Here is a 14,687-nt window from a genome sequence, read left to right on the forward strand (position 1 = left end):
TTGGTAAGGAACACGGCCTGCATATCATCGTGAAGTAGGAGAAAGATGTTGACAAACTTTTGGGGACATCCGAAACGGAGGACGACACTCCATAGACCCTGACGGTTGACAGTATCAAAGGCCTTTGTAAGATCGAAAAAGGCCAGGTCTTCTGAATCTTCACCAACACCTGAATCTTCTCCATATTTCGAGTGGCAACATCTCTGCCAAAGGTCCTCCACCAGCCTGTCCCCGCTGCACAGCACTGCCTTCCAATCATCAAGATTCACAATGCGGCCCTCAACAACGTGGACCATTTCCCATATCTCGGGAGCCTTTTATCAACAAAGGCAGACATTGATGTGGAGATCCAACACCGCCTCCAGTGCGCCAGTGCAGCCTTTGGCCGTCTGAGGTAAAGAGTGTTTTGAAGACTAGGCCCTCAAATCTACCACCAAACTCATGGTCTACAGGATCAGAGGCATGGACGATGTATAGAAGGCACCTCAAGTCGCTGGAGATATATCACCAACGATGTCTCCGCAAGATCCTGCAAATCCCTTGGGAGGACAGGCGCACCAACATCAGTGTCCTTGACCAGGCTAACATCCCCAGCATTGAAGCACTAACCACACTCGATCACTTCGCTGGGCAGGTCACATAGTTTGCATGCCAGATACGAGGCTCCCTAAGAGCAAATGCTTTATGCGGAGCTCCGTCATGGCAACGAGCCCAAGGTGGGCAGCCTAAACGTTACAAGGACACCCTCAAAGCTTCCCTGGTAAAGTGCGACATCACCACTGACACCTGGGAGACCCTGGCCAAAGACTGCCCGAGGTGGAGAAAGTCCATCCGGGAGGGCGTTGAGCTCTTCGAATCTCAACGCAAAGAGCGTGAAGAGGCCAGGTGCAGGCAGCGGAAGGAGCGCGCGGCAAACCAGCCCCACCCACCCCTTCCCTCGACGAATGTCTGTCCCACCTGTAACAGGGTCTGTGGCTCTCGTATCGGACTGTTCAGCCATCAAAGAACTCACTTTGGGAGTGGAAGCAAGTCTTCCTTGATTCCGAGGGACTGCCTATGATGATGAGTATTTTCTGAAGGTTATTTGTGTCTTCCTTAGCGAAGACAGAACCAAAGTATTTGTTCAATTAGTCTGCCATTTCTTTGTTCCCCATTATATATTTGTCTTCACTAAAATTGAGCAGCGGCTGGAGCCACTGCAGTGCATCCGTAAGGCTGACAACTTCGTGGATAGCACGTTTCTAGAAGTGGTCACCCCTCAGTTTAAGAGTGTGCCGGCAGAGAGGAAGTGAGTGACTGCCAGACAGAAGAGAAGGTAGTGCAGGAGTCCTCTGAGTGCATCTCGCTCTCCAATCAGTATTCTGTTCTGAGTACTGGTGGGGGCAATGGTTCCTCTGGGGAGAGCAGCCAGAGCCAAGTCCACGGCACCACGGGTGGCTCAGCTACACAGAGGAGAAGAGGAAGAGTGGAAGAGCAATAGTGGTAGGGGATTCGATAGTCAGGGGAGTAGACAGGAGTTTCTGTGGCCGCAGACGTGACTCCAGGATGGTATGTTACCTCCCTGGTGCCAGGGTCAAGGATGTCCCCGAGCGGCTGCAGGGCATTCTGGGGGGAGAGGGTGAACAGCCAGAGGTTGTGGTCCATATTGATGTGATTGCACTACAGAGGGCACAAAGTAGATTTACGAGGATATTGCCTGGACTGGAGAATTTTAGCAATGAGGAAAGATTGGGTAGGCTGGGCTTTTCTTTTTCTTTTTTAATTTCGACATTTGCACTCCTCTGTGCTGCACTCACCAGTGATCCCAGTCCTGAGACCTCCTCTCCCTGCGCATCGGGACGTCCGTATGCTGGAGCTGGAGTCATATGGCTCTGGGCAGCCAATCCAGGGAAGGTATTTTCTCATTCCTAATAATGGGAACTCCGTAAGTAGCAGTTCTCATTGTTATGATTGAGAAACTCACGCCCGCCCTTAACATAAATAAGAAATAGAAAAAATACATCACATATTTAAGTAATTTAAATTAAAGTTAATAAATGTCTTATAAAAAAATATATATATATTTCCGATTTTTAGAAAAGTTTTTTAATTATGGTTTAAAATAAATTTACCTTAGTGGGCAGGGCTTTTAACATTAAAATATGTTTTAAAAATGTTATTTTACTATCTTTTTGTATGTTTTAAAACTCTTATGTTGGTAAAAGTAGACTATGCACCTGCTTTTATCAGGTGCAAGAGTTTTCAGGACATCCGCTGGGCAAGATATGGTTAAATACTGCAATCTTGCCCGTGCGAGTGTCCTGGCTGTGAGGATACGGAGGATCTGGACAGATGGGAAAAGCCGTTTTTGCCGCATGCGCATTGCGCGCCAAATCCCAGCTTTTGCGATGCATTCCCGAGTCCGTACACACTGTATGGACCCAGAGAGGCCAGGCTTTCTGCCCCAAGGTTTTGACAGAGTAAATAAGGAGAAACTGCTTCCAGGGGAAGAAGGATTGGTAACCAGAGAACACCTTCACAAATCACTGGTTAGAACTTCGATGGAGTGTTGTTACAATTCTGGGCACACTTTCAGAAAGATGTCAAGACCTTGGAGAGGGTACAGAGTAGGTTTACCAGGATAATACCAGGGATGTGGAGAAATTGGAGAAGCTGTGATTTAGCTGTGATTATTTTCCTTAGAGCAGAGAAGGTTAAGAAGACCTAATAGAGGCATTCAAATGATCAGGAGTTTTGATAGAGCAAATAGGAAGAAACTGTTCCTCTGGCGAGTGAGTTGATAACCAGAATCATAGATTTAAAATAATTGGCAAAAGAATCAGAAGGGAAATAATTTTGCACGGTGGGATGTTAACATCTGGAACACGCTACCTGAAATAATGGTGGAATTAGATTCCGTAGAAGCTTTCAAAAAGCAATTGGAGAGGTACTTGAAGAGGACTAATTTACAGGGTTTTGGGGAGAAAGCTGTGGGTGGGACTAAATTGGACAACTGGCCCCTTTCTGTGCTGTAATATTCCATCATTCTATGACACAAATATAAAATAATTGGCAATAGAACCAGAGGCGACAAGAGGGAAAAAAATTGACAGCGAGTTGTTGTGATCTGGAAAGCCTGAAAGGATGATGGAAGTAGATTTAATAATAACTTTCAAAAGTAAATTGGATAAATCCTTGAAGGAGTAATATTTGCAGGGCTATGGAGAAAGGGCAGGGGAGTGGGACCAATTGGATTGCTCTTTCAAAGAGCCAGCACAGGCAGGATGGGCCGAAGGGCCTCCTGTGTTGTGTCATTCTATGATTCTTACTGCCCTATTACTGAGCTGTTCCTAACCAGTTATGTCTTTATTCTTTACAATAACAGCTGTTGAAGGAAATGCACACAATTCAGCGTCCACATGTGCACCAGGTAAGAAAGATCACTAATTAAATATTTCAATTATTTAAAGCAATTGCATTAAAAATACAGATTGTTAAAGAGAGTAGGAAAATTTGCATTTACAATAAATACAAGATAGTTGCTAATACATCCAATAGGAAAATAAAGAAATGTCTTTACTCAGAGAGTGGTTAGAATGTGCAACTCGCCACCACAGGAAGTGGTTGAGACAAATAGCTGAGATGCTTTCCTAAGGAAGCAAGACTGGATAGCTTTTTTTCGGCCAGCACAGACACAATGGGCCGAATTGTCTCCTTGTGTGCCGTATATTTCTATGATTTGAGATGAGGACATGAGAGAAAATGGAATAAAGGATACGCTGAAAGCCTGAGAATGAGGTTGATGGAATGGGAGAAGACTCGTGTGGAGTATAAACACCAACACAGACTAGTTGGGTTGAATGGCCTGTATGTGTGCTATATATATTCTATGTATATAGTACCTTTCACTTTCTCAGGGCATCCCAAATCACCTGACATCAAATGTTATGTCGACAAATGCCAATTTGATCAAATAATCAGTTTTGCTGGTGTTAGGTAGTGGAGGAGCATTAGCCAGGAGCATAAGGAGTGGCACTGATGGGTCAATGATATACTTACTAACATTTACCTCGATTATACTGTTGCATTATCTGTTCTAGCTGCACTGTCGGAGGTGCAGGACTGAGTGAGCGCTGCACTGTCGGAGGTGCAGGACTGAGTGAGCGCTGCACTGTCGGAGGGGCAGGACTGAGTGAGCGCTGCACTGTCGGAGGGGCAGGACTGAGTGAGCGCTGCACTGTCGGAGGGGCAGTACTGAGTGAGCGCCGCACTGTCGGAGGGGCAGTACTGAGGGAGTGCCGCACTGTCGGAGGGCACTCCCTCTCGTAATAATCTGCCGCCTTGTTTTTGCCACCAAAGTAGATAACTTCACATTTATCCACATTATACTGCATCTGCCATGCATTTGCCCATTCACCTAACCTGTCCAAGTCCCACTGCAGCCTCTTAGCATCCTCCCCGCAGCTCGCACTGCCACCCAGCTTAGTGTCATCTGCAAACTTGGAGATATTACATTCAGTTCCTTCATCTAAATCATTAATGTATATTGTAAATAGCTGGGGTCCCAGCACTGAACCCTGCGGTACCCCACTAGTCACTGCCTGCCATTCTGAAAAGGACCCGTTTATTCCCACTCTTTGCTTCCTGTCTGCCAACCAGTTCTCTATCCAAGTCAATACATTATCCCCAGTACCATGTGCCTTAATTTTGCACATCAATCTCTTGTGTGGGACCTTGTCAAAAGCCTTTTGAAAGTCCAAATACACCACATCCACTGGTTCTCCCTTGTCCACTCTGCTAGTTACATCCTCAAAAAACTCTAGAAGATTTGTCAAGCATGATTTCCCTTTCATAAATCCATGCTGACTTGGACCGATCCTGTCACTGATTTCCAAATGCGCTGCTATTACATCTTTAATAATTGATTCCAACATTTTCCCCACTACCGATGTCAGGCTAACCGGTCTATAATTCCTTGTTTTCTCTCTCCCTCTTTTAAAAAGTGGGGTTACATTAGCTACCCTCCAGTCCATAGGAACTGATCCAGAGTCCATGGAATGTTGGAAAATGACCACCAATGCATTTACTATTTCTAGGGCCACTTCCTTAAGTACTCTGGGATGCAGACTATTCGGTCCTAGGGATTTATCGGCCTTCAGTCCCTTCAATTTTCCCTAACGCCATTTCCTGACTAAAAATGATTTCCCTCAGTTCCTCCTTCTCGCTAGAAACTCGGTCAACTACTATTTTCGGGAGGTTATTCGTGTCTTTCTTAGTGAAGGCAGAACCAAAGTATTTGTTCAATTGGTCTGCCATTTCTTTGTTCCCCATTATGAATTCACCTGAATCCGACTGCAAGGGACCTACGTTTGTCTTCACTAATCTTTTTCTCTTCACATATCTGTAGAAACTTTTGCAGTCAGTTCCCTGCAATCTTACTCTCATATTCTATTTTCCCACTCCTAATTAAACCCTTAATTCTCCTCTGCTGAATTCTAAATTTCACCCAATCTTCAGGTTTGCTGCTTTTTCTGGCCAATTTATATGCCTCTTCCTTGGATTTAACACTTTCCCTAATTTCCCTTGTTAGCCACGGTTGAGCCACCTTCCCTTTTTTATTCTTACGCCACACAGCGATGTATAATTGTTGTAGTTCATCCATGTGATATTTAAATGTCTGTCATTGCCTATCCACTGTCAACCCTTTAAGTATCATTCTCCAGTCTATCCGAGCCAATTCACGTCTCATACCGTCGAAGTTTCCTTTCTTTAAGTTCAGGAACCTAGTCTCTGAATTAACTGTGTCACTCTCCATCTTAATGAAGAATTCTAACATATTATGGTCACTCTTCCCCAAGGGGCCCCGCACGACCAGATTGCTAATTAATCCTCTCTTGTTATACAAGACCCAGTCTAAGATGGCCTGCTCTCTAGTTGGTTCTTTGACATATTGGTCCAGAAAACCATCCCTTATACACTCCAGGAAATCCTTCTCCACAGTATCGCTACCAGTTTGGTTAGCCCAATCAACATTCAGATTAAAGTAACCCATGATAATTGCTGTACCCTTATTTCCTGTTTGATGCCATCCCCAACCTCCCTACTACTGTTTGGTGGTCTGTACACAGCTCCCACTCGCGTTTTCTGCCCTTTGGTGTTCTGCAGCTCTAACCATACAGATTCCACATCATCCACACTAATGTCCTTCCTTACTATTGCGTTAATCTCCTCTTTAACCAGTAACGCGACCCCACCTCCTTTTCCTTCCTGTCTGTCCTTCCTGAATATTGAATACCCCTGGATGTTGAGTTCGCAGCCTTGGTTACCTTGCAGCCATGTCTCCATAATCCCAATTACATCATATCCGTTAACAGCTATCTGCGCAGTCAATTCATCCACCTTATTACGAATGCTCCTCTCGTTGAGACTCAGAGCCTTCAGGCTTGTTTTTTTAACATAGAAACATAGAAAATAGGTGCAGGAGTAGGCCATTCGGCCCTTCAAGCCTGCACCGCCATTCAATAAGATCATGGCTGATCATTCACCTCAGTACCGCTTTCCCGCTTTCGCTCCATACCCCTTGATCCCTTTAGCTGTAAGGGCATATCTGACTGCCTCGTGAATATATCCAAAGAACTGGCATCAACAACTCTCTGTGGTCAGGAATTCCACAGATTAACAACTCTCTGGGTGAAGAAGTTTCTCCTCATCTCAGTCCTAAATGGCTTACCCCTTATCCTTAGACAATGTCCCCTGGTTCTGGACTTCCCCAACATCGGGAACATTCTCCTTGCATCTAACCTGTCCAATCCCGTCAGAATTTTATATGTTTTTATGAGATCCCCACTCATTCATATAAATTCCAATGAATATAAGCCTAGTCGATCCAGTCTTTCTTCATATGTCAGTCCTGCCATCCCGGGAATCAGTCTGGCGAACCTTCGCTGCACTCCCTCAATAGCAAGAATGTCCTTCCTCAGATTAGGAGACCAAAACTGCACACAATATTCCAGGTGAGGCCTCACTAAGGCCCTGTACAACTGCAGTGAGACCTCCCTGCTCATATACCCAAATCTCCTAGCTATGAAGGCCAACATACCATTTGCCGCCTTCACCGCCTCCTATACCTGCATGCCAAGTTTCAATGGCTGATGTACCATGACACCCAGGTCTCGTTGCACCTCCCCTTTTCCTAATCTTCCGTCATTCAGATAATATTCTGCCCTCGTGTTTTTGCCACCAAAGTGGATAACCTCACATTTAATCACATTATACTGCATCTGCCACTCGCTTGCCCACTCACCTAACCTGTCCAAGTCACCCTGCAGCCTTTTAGCGTCCTCCTCACAGCTCACACCGCCACCCAGCTTAGTGTCATCTGCAAACTTGGAGATATTACACTGAATTCCTTCATCTAAATCATTAATGCATATTGTAAATTGCTGGGGTCCCAGCACTGAGCCCTGTGGCACCCCACTAGTCACTGCCTGCCATTTTGAAAAGGACCCGTTTATCCCGACTCTCTGCTTCCTGTCTGCCAACCAGTTCTCTATCCACGTCAGTACATTACCCCCAATACCATGTGCTTTGATTTTGCACACCAATCTCTTGTGTGGGACCTTGTCAAAAGCCTTTTGAAAGTCCAAATACACCACATCCACCGGTTTTCCCTTGTCTACTCTGCTAGTTACATCCTCAAAAAATTCTAGAAGATTTGTGAAGCAGGATTTTCCTTTCATAAATCCATGCAAACTTGGACCAATCCTGTCACTGCTTTACATAAGAACATAAGAACATAAGAATTAGGAACAGGAGTAGGCCATCTAGCCCCTCGAGCTTGCTCCGCCATTCAATAAGATCATAGCTGATCTGGCCGTGGTCTCAGCTCCACTTACCCGCCCGCTCCCCGTAACCCTTAATTCCCTTATTGGTTAAAAATCTATCTATCTGTGATTTGAATACATTCAATGAGCTAGCCTCAACTGCTTCCTTGGGCAGAGAATTCCACAGATTCACAACCCTCTGGGAGAGGAAATTCCTTCTCAACTCGGTTTTAAATTGGCTCCCCTGTATTTTGAGGCTGTGCCCCTAGTTCTAGTCTCCCCGACCAGTGGAAACAACCTCTATGCCTCTATCTTGTCTATCCCTTTCATTATTTTAAATGTTTCTATAAGATCACCCCTCATCCTTCTGAACTCCAACGAGTAAAGACCCAGTCTACTCAATCTATCATCATAAGGTAACCCCCTCATCTCCAGAATCAGCCCAGTGAATCGTCTCTGTACCCCCTCCAAAGCTAGTATATCCTTCCTTAAGTAAGGTGACCAAAACTGCACGCAGTACTCCAGGTGAGGCCTTACCAATACCCTATACAGTTGCAGCAGGACCTCCCTGCTTTTGTATTCCATCCCTCTCGCAATGAAGGCCAACATTCCATTCGCCTTCCTGATTACCTGCTGCACCTGCAAACTAACATTTTCATGCACAAGGACCCCCAGGTCCCTCTGCACCTCAGCATGTTGTAATTTCTCCCCATTCAAATAATATTCCCTTTTACTGTTTTTCTTTCCCAAGGTGGATGATCTCACACTTTCCGACATTGTATTCCATCTGCCAAACTTTAGCCCATTCGCTTAACTTATCCAAATCTCTTTGCAGCCTCTCTGTGTCCTCTACACAACCCGCTTTCCCACTAATCTTAGTGTCATCTGCAAATTTTGTTACACTACACTCTGTCCTCTCTTCCAGGTCATCTATGTATATTGTAAACAGTTGTGGTCCCAGCACCGATCCCTGTGGCACACCACTAACCACCGATTTCCAACCCGAAAAGGACCCATTTATCCCGACTCTCTGCTTTCTGTTCGCCAGCTAATTCTCTATCCATGCTAATACATTTTCTCTGACTCCGCGTACCTCTATCTTCTGCAGTAACCTTTTGTGTGGCACCTTATCGAATGCCTTTTGGAAATCTAAATACACCACATCCATCGGTACACCTCTATCCACCATGCTCGGATGGTGGATAGAGAATAGAGGGACCTACGCTTTCCAAATGTGCTGCTATTTCATCCCTAATTCTTGATTCCAACATTTTCCCCACTACTGATGTCAGGCTAACCGGTCTATAATTACCCGCTTCTCTCTCCCTCCCTTCTTAAAAAGTGGTGTTACATTAGCTACCGTCCAGTCCATAGGAACCGATCCAGAGTCGATAAACTGATGGAAAATGATCACCAACGCATCCACTATTTCTAGGGCTACCTCCTTAAGTACTCTGGGATGCAGACTATCAGGCCCCGGTGATTTATCGGCCTTCAATTCCATCAATTTCCCTAACACAATTTCCTGACTCATAATGATTTCCTTCAGTTCCTCCTTCTCGCTAGATCCTCGGTCCCCTAGTATTTCAGGAAGGTTATTTGTGTCCTTCTTAGTGAAGACAGAACCAAAGTATTTGTTCAATTGGTCTGCCATTTCTTTGTTCCGCATTATAAATTCACCTGAATCCGACTGCAAGGGACCTACGTTTGTCTTCACTAATCTTTTTCTCTTCACATATCTATAGAAGCTTTTGCAGTCAGTTTTTATGTTCCCAGCAAGCTTCCTCTCATACTCTATTTTCTCCCTCCTAATTAAATCATTTGTCCTCCTCTACTGTATTACAAAATTCTCCCAGTCCTCAGGTTTGCTGCTTTTTCTGGCCAATTTATATGCGTCTTGCTTGGATTTAACACTATCCTTAATTTCCCTTGTTAGCCACAGTTGAGCCACCGTCCCCATTTTATTTTTACTCCAGACAGGGATGTACAATTGTTGAAGTTCATCCATGTGATCTTTAAATGTTTGCCATTGTCTATCCACCATCAACCCTTTAAGTATCACTCGCCAGTTTATTCTAGCCAATTCACGTCTCATACCATTGAAGTTACCTTTCCCTAAGTTCAGGACCCTAGTCTCTGAATTAACTGTGTCACTCCATCTTAATAAAGAATTCTACTATATTATGGTCACTCTTCCCCAAGGGGCCTCGCCCAGCAGGATTGTTAGTTAGTCCTTTGTCATTACACATCACCCAGTCTCGAATGGCCAGCCCTCGAGTTGGTTCCTCGACATAGTGGTCTGGAAAACCATCCCTAATACACTCCAGGAAATCCTCCTCCACCGCATTGCTATCAGTTTGGTTAGCCCAATCAATATGCAGATTAAAGTCGCCCATGATAACTGCTGTACCTTTATTGCACACATCCCTAATTTCTTCTGTGATGCTGTCCCCAACCTCACTACTACTGTTTGGTGGTCTGTACACAACTCCCACTAGCGTTTTCTGCTCTTTGGTATTCCATAGCTCCACCCATACAGATTCCACATGATTCAAGCTAATGTCCTTCCTTAATTTCTTCTTTAACCAGCAATGCTTCCCCACCTCCTTTTCCTTTCTGTCTATCCTTCCTAAATGTTGAATACCCCTGGATGTTGAGTTCCCAGCCTTGGTCACCCTGGAGCCATGTCTCCGTGATGCCAATTACATCATATCCATTAACTGCTGTCTGCGCAATTAATTCGTCCACCTTATTCCGAATACTCCTCGCATTGAGGCACAGAGCCACACTCTTTGTTCTTTTAGAATTTTGCTGTAATGTGGCCCTTTTTGATTTTTGTCCTGGATTTTTCTGCTCTCCACTCTTGCTTTTCTCTTTCCTACCTTTTGCTTCTGCCCCCTTTTTACTTCCCTCTGCCTCCCTGCATAGATTCCCATCTCCCCTAGCAAACACTCTGCCTAGGACATTGGTTCTGGTCCTGCCCAGGTGCAGACCGTTCGGTTTGTACTGGTCCCACCTCCCCCAGAACCGGTTCCAATGTCCCAAGTACTTGAATCCCTCCCCCTGGCACCATTCCTCAAGCCACATATTCATCTGCGCTATCCTGCAATTCCTACTCTGACTAGCACGTGGCCTGAGATTACTACCTTTGAGGTCCTAGATCCCTAAATTCAGCTTGTAGGACCTCATCCCGTTTTGTACCTGTAGCGTTGGTACCTATATGCACCACGACAACTGGCTGTTCACCCTCCCCCTCCAGAATGCCCTGCAGCCGCTCCGAGACATCCTTGACCCTTGCACCAGGGAGTCAACATTCCATCCTGGAGTCACGTTTGCGGCCGCAGAAACGCCTATCTATTCCCCTTACAATCGAATCCACTATCACTATAGCTCTCCCATTCTTTTTCCTGCCCTCCTGTGCAGCAGAGACACCCCTGGTGCCATGGATTTGGCTGCTGCTGCTCTCCCCTGATGAGTCATCTCCCCCAACAGTACCCAAGGTGGTGTATCTGTTTTGGAGGGAGATGACCGCAGAGGACCCCTGCACTACCTTCCTTCCACTGATCTGCCTGATGGTCACCCATTCCCTATCTGCCTGTGTAACCTTTACCTGCGGTGTGTCCAACTCACTAAACGTGCTATTCACGACATCCTCTGCATCGCGGATGCTCCAGAGTGAATCCATCCGCAGCTCCAGTGCCGCAATGCGGTCTGTCAGGAGCTGCAGCTGGATACACTTCCTAAAACATGTAGTCATCAGGGACAGTGGAAGTGTCCCTGACTTCCCACATAGCACAGGAGGAGCATGACACGGCTCTGGACTCTCCTGTCATGACTTAACCCTTAAATTAACCAAATTGGTAACAACGTCAAAGGTTACCTACTGATCAGAAAAGAAAAAGAAAAAGATTAAATACTCACCAATCCACCAGCCAATCACTTACACTCTTGGCTGTGACGTCACACTTCGATTTTGTTATGTATGTGAACCTGTAATTACCATGTCTAACCACCAGAGGGCTTATCCCCTGGAGTCCCAAGGGATCCCACAATCCCTCGGGAGCACCTGTATATAAGGAGGCCTCACAGGCTGGAGAGGCACTCTGAGATCTGCAATAAAGGACTATGGTCACACTTACTTTGAGCTTGCAATATCTAGTCTGACTCTTTATCCAAGACGTAACAACTGGTGATGAGATACAGATAACGAAACCCAACGCAACAATGAAGAGAACTGTGGGCATCCTGGAGAAATTTTTGGAGGGAGATGATTGGGAAACCTTTGTGGAGCGACTTGACCAATACTTCGTGGCCAACGAGCTGGAAGCAGAGGCGAACGCTGCCAAACGAAGGGCGATCCTCCTCAGCGTTTGTGGGGAACCAACGTATGGCCTCGTGAAAAACCTCGCTCCAGCAAAACCCACAGACAAGTCGTACGATGAGTTGTGCACACTGGTCCGGGAGCATCTAAACCCGAAGGAAAGCGTTCTGATGGCGAGGTATCGGTTCTACACTGAGGTCTGAAGGCCAGGAAGTGGTTAGCTACGTCGCCGAGCTAAAGCGGCGAGCTATGTCGCCGAGCTAAGAGCTAAGGCGCCTTGCAGGACATTGCGAATTTGAAGGACACTTGGAGCATATGCTCAGGGACTTCTTTGTACTTGGCTTTGGCCATGAAGGAATACTTCGCAAACTTTTGACTGTAGAGACCCCAACCTTGAGTAAAGCCATAGCGATAGCCCAGGCGTTTATCTCCACCAGTGACAATACCAAAGAAATTTCCCAGCACACTAGTGCTGCTGCAAGTACTGTGAACAAAGTAAAGTTGTTTTCGAATCGAAATGTACATGGCAGGACTTACACGCCTGTAGCTGCGCGTCTGCAGATGATTCAAAGGCCACCATCAAGGGTGGTGAATACAAGGCCATTAACACCTTGTTGGCGCTGCGGGGGTGATCATCGATTCTATTCATGCCGCTTCAAAGGATATGTTTGCAAGGGTTGTGGAACAATGGGACATCTCCAACGCATGTGCAGGCGAGCTGCAAACCCTGCTAATCCTGCAAATAACCATGTAGCAGAGGAGGACAGATCCATGGTGGATCATGACGAACCAGAGCCTCAGACCGAGGAGGCAGAGGTATATGGGGTGCACACATTTGCCACAAAGTGTCCCCCGATAATGCTGAAGGTTGAATTAAATGGACTCCCGGTATCCATGGAGTTGGACACGGGCGCAAGCCAGTCCATAATGAGTAAAAAGACTTTCTATAAGTTGTGGTGCAACAAGGCTTCAAGGCCAGTCCTGACTCCCATTCGTACCAAACTCAGAACGTACAGAAAGGAACTGATTCCCGTAATCGGCAGTGCTACTGTAAAGGTCTCCTGCGATTTACCACTCTGGGTGGTACCGGGCGATGGCCCCACACTGTTCGGCAGGAGCTGGCTGGGAAAGATATACTGGAACTGGGGCGACGTCCGAGCGCTTTCGTCCGTCGACACCTCATGTGCCCAGGTCCTTAGCAAGTTCCCGGCTCTGTTCGAACCAGGCATCGGGAAGTTCCAAGAAACAAAAGTGAAGATCCATTTGATTCTGGGGGCGAGAACGGGACTTTACATGATGAGAGAGAGAGTGGAAATCGAGCTGGACAGGCTGCAACGAGAGGGCATCATTTCGCCGATCGAATTCAATGAGTGGGCCAGTCCGATTGTTCCAGTCCTCAAGGGAGACGGCACCGTCGGAATCCATGGTGATTACAAAGTAATTATCAATCGTTTCTCGCTGCAGGATCAATACCCACTACCAAAGGCAGACGACCTCTTTGCGATGCTGTCGGGAGGGAAAATGTTCATGAAGCTGGACTTGGCCTTGGCCTACATGATGCAGGAGCTGAAGGAATCTTCGAAAGACCTCACCTGCATCAACACGCACAAAGGTCTCTTCATTTATAACAGATGCCCGTTTGGGATTCGATCAGCCGTGGAGATATTCCAGAGGAACATGGAAAGCTTGCTGAAGTCGGTCCCGTGCACCGTGGTCTTTCAGGACATCATCTTGGTTACAGGTCGGGACACCGTCGAGCACCTTCATAACCTGGAGGATGTTCTTAGTTGACTTAATCGTGTGGGGTTCAGGCTAAAATGCTGGAAGTGCGTTTTCCTGGTGCCTGAAGTGGAGTTCCTGGGGAGAAGAATCGCGGTGGATGGCATCAGGCCCACCGATTCAAAGACGGAGGCAATCGAGAACGCACTAAGACCACAGAACGTGACGGAGCTGCGGTCATTTCTAGGACTCCTGAACTATTTTGGTAACTTCTTACCAGGTCTTAGCACATTGTTAGAACCCCTGCACTCTTTACTGCGTAAGGGAGATGAATGGGTGTGGGGCAAAAGCCATTAAAATGCCTTTGTGAAAGCTAGGAAGCTGTTATGTTGAAACAAATTGCTTGTGTTGTACGATCCATGTAAACATTTGGTACTAGCATGTGATGCGTCGTTGTACGGGGTCGGGTGTGTATTGCAACAAGCTAATGAATTTGGGAAATTGCAACAGGTTGCTTATGCATCCAGAAGTCTGTCTAAGGCCGAGAGGGCCTACAGTATGATCGAAAAAGAAGCATTAGCGTGTGTTTACGGGGTAAAGAAAATGCATCAATATCTGTTTGGGCTCAAATTTTAATTGGAAACTGACCATAAGCCGCTTATATCCCTCTTTTCTGAAAATAAGGGGATAAATACGAATGCATCCAGAGATGGGCGCTCACGTTGTCTGCATACAACTATGCCATCCGCCACAGGCCAGGCACAGAAAACTGTGCCAATGGTCTCAGTAGGCTGCCATTGCCCACCACCAGGGTGGAGATGGCACAGCCCGCAGATTTAGTCATG

At 46.3% G+C, this 14,687-nt stretch overlaps 1 protein-coding gene across 9 annotated transcripts in view; it reads left to right on the forward strand.

Moving 5' to 3' along the window:
• Nucleotides 1-14,687, forward strand: part of mogs (mannosyl-oligosaccharide glucosidase) — a 363,745-nt gene that overhangs the window by 12,866 nt on the left and 336,192 nt on the right. For all 9 annotated transcript variants that reach the window (XM_070866460.1, XM_070866452.1, XM_070866446.1 and 6 more), the window contains exon 2: nucleotides 3,365-3,409. The gene's annotated coding sequence lies outside the window, so the exon portion shown is untranslated. The remainder of the gene's footprint in view (nucleotides 1-3,364; nucleotides 3,410-14,687) is intronic.

The sequence above is a fragment of the Pristiophorus japonicus genome, chromosome 2 (assembly GCF_044704955.1).
Source record: "Pristiophorus japonicus isolate sPriJap1 chromosome 2, sPriJap1.hap1, whole genome shotgun sequence".
Classification (NCBI taxonomy): Eukaryota; Metazoa; Chordata; class Chondrichthyes; family Pristiophoridae; genus Pristiophorus; species Pristiophorus japonicus.